Consider the following 3053-nt stretch of genomic DNA (forward strand, 5'->3'; position numbering starts at 1 on the left):
AACGGTCGAGACTACTACCACTACTGCTACTACTGCTCCATGTCCTACCAAGGGTGTGATAATCATGGAAGGTGCCTCATCAACTCCAAAGGTCACTCTCGATCCCAAGGACAAAGGGAAAGGTGTGATGATCTACTCACCTAAGGCTCAACCAGCAGCTACTGTAGAGCTCAACTTGATCATCTCTCACGTTCTCCGCACTGTCAAGCGTCACCTACAGCGCTTTGACAGATGGAATCATTCCCGTACTCACCTGACGCTTGCTCAAATATTTCCTAAGTGGAAAGCTCTGAACGTTATTGAGCAGAAGATGCTTCTTTTTGCTGACACTAAAGACATCGTGGAGGCTCTGGGAAGAAGACTGCTCATCGACTTGAAGCTTCGAGGAAGCCTGATATCTCTGTTGATTACTGAGCATGTCAATAACTTCAAATCCAAGAGTCCTACCGCCACCGATGACTTTGTGATTTTGACTGGACTACAGAATAGTCTACGTCAAATCACTCAACTACTTCAGCACTTCCAAGCTCTTAACAACGTAAAGACGACAGCTTCAGCAGCTTGTATACAGGCTTATGGACTGGAAGCACAGGTGATGATGAAGACTTTTCTTACCCAAGATCAGGGTGAAGAAGACGTCTCTGCTATTACTCTTTCAGATGGGATTCTGACCGGTCTCATCACTGCTGACCTGTTTCAGTCATCCGCTCTAAGATCGAGTGTGGCAGCATCTTCATCGGTCGACCCCGCCTCAACCGTAGTCCCAGCAGTAATTCAACCGGAAGCAGCTGTGACTGCTCACTCATCTCCATCGGCGACCGCTCACACCTCTCCCAGTCGTCTACAAGATTTTTTAGAAGTGATTGAACAAGAAATTCCTGTGACCTCTGTGACAGAGGCTCCTTGCAGCAGTGAAGCAGTAGTGCCCCCAACAGAGATACCAAGCACTATTGTATCACTTGCACCTCCAGAATAGCCAGTGACTGATGCTGACCCAGCACTTCAACCGTCTCCATCTACTGAAAAGTTTGTGGAAGATCTCCTAATGGATGAACCGAGTGCTGATCCTGCTACTCCACCAACCATCTTGGCTGCAGTCGAGACCCCTACATCTCCAACTGTACCACTATTGGAAGGTCCATCAGCTAGCTCACCAGCCAGATCACCAGCATCACATCATCTTGAGTCTGGCCCGGCTTCACCAAGGAATGACACACAGAGTCAAATGCTTCAGACTGATGACTCATATATTGAAGTCATGGCAGCAGCTCTGGATCACATATTGATAAATAGGCTTCATGAGCTCATGCAAACAGTTCGATCCTTTTCACAAGCCATCACAACCACATCCTCATGGGTTGAAAATTCACGCACGACGATGATTCGGCATTTTGAGACCGTGTCTAGAGACCTTGCTCATCTGTCCAAAGAGATCACTGCCCATCATCGCACTCAAATCCAAACGCTCTCTACCGTCTCCGAACAAGTTGTCAGATCCGAAAACCGCCTTCATAGGCAGTTGAATGATCGGATGGACACTATGCAAGCTACTCTAATTGCTCAACTAGATGCAAAAATTGATACTATGCAAGCCTGCCTTGGCACTCAACTCACTGAGATCATTCTTCGACTCAACCAAGGTGATGCCAAAAAGGGGGAAGAAGAGCAACGAAGAGCAGCAGAGGCAAGAAGACGTGAAGAAGAATCCAGAAGAAAGGAAGAAGCCGACAGAAGAAGAAGAGAAGGCGATAGGTCAGGAGGAGCCAGTTGGTTCAAAAGATGAACAACTTGTCTCTTCTTTACTTATCGCAGCTGTATCTCATTTTGTTTTTCTTCAGTAGGTGTAATAAGAATGCTTATTGTAATTAATGAAATTCATTCTCTCAATGAAGTTCATTTTAATGCTTTCATATTGTTTTCGGAGCACTTAAGTTTTGTCATCACCAAAAAGGGGGAAATTGTTGAATCCGACATTTTGGTGATAACAAACAACAACTCATTGTATAGGAATGTGCTGCCAATCTTTTGTATTTCAGGAATCTACTACAACTCCTACCGCAACCGTCTAAACCCTTCAAGTTATCTACCGGAAGCTTGTCAACCACCTTTGTCTCTCGACCGGTTGCAGTCACAAGCCTATCGACTGGTTATTCAAACCAGCAGAGGATAAATCTATCTACCGGTAGAATGCCAACTGCTTATCAAGATATCTCAAGACAAATACTTGAGACAAGACGTTCATTGCAAGATCTTTCATCAAAAGCAGAACCGGCGTATCAGAAGATCTGTTGACTCTTGCATCGAGAGATAAACCGGCGTATCAGAAGAGCTGTTGACTCTTGCATCGAGACAACAGGTTGCACTAAAATGGCAAAAACGCAGAATGGCTACAGATAAAGCATTCGACCGTTTATACCAGTTTTGGACCCTGAAAGTTGTCTGCATATAAAGAAGTGTACGATCTTCATGCAGAATCATCAATGCATTTATGAAGCATTAAATGTGCATTCAATGCAGCATCAGAACGTTCAAAATAAAGACGTTGATGATTGACCTATATAAAGGGAAGATTGCTCAAGAAGTGACAAGAAGACAAGCAACACGAAAAATCTCAATCAACTCAATCACTTGAATACTATCAGAAGTCCTCATCTGATATACTGAAGCAATACTTGAGCACACTTACAAGATCATTCACTTGCTGCTCAAATAAACCCTCGCCTACAGTTTAAATATCTGATCTTCAAGGATCATCCTAGGGTTTCCAAGCCTCTCGACCGCTCTGCAGTTTGAGAAGCTCAACCGGACTGTATTCATTATTGAAGAGACTTGAAGCTACTCTGAAAGCTTCCACCAGTCTGATAAGAACTGAGAATCTTATCTGTGTAAATCTAGGAGTTTCGGATTAGGCATTGGATAAGTCCTAAGTCTGAAGTGGGTGTATTGCAAGACGTTGTAATAACCAAAGTCTTCTAGTGAATTTCTTCCTAAGTGGAAGAAGGGGAGACGTAGAAGGATTAAGCCTTCGAACTTCCATAAATCGTGCCTTAGTC

The sequence above is a fragment of the Henckelia pumila genome, chromosome 1 (assembly GCF_033568475.1).
Source record: "Henckelia pumila isolate YLH828 chromosome 1, ASM3356847v2, whole genome shotgun sequence".
NCBI classification, from domain to species: domain Eukaryota; kingdom Viridiplantae; phylum Streptophyta; class Magnoliopsida; order Lamiales; family Gesneriaceae; genus Henckelia; species Henckelia pumila.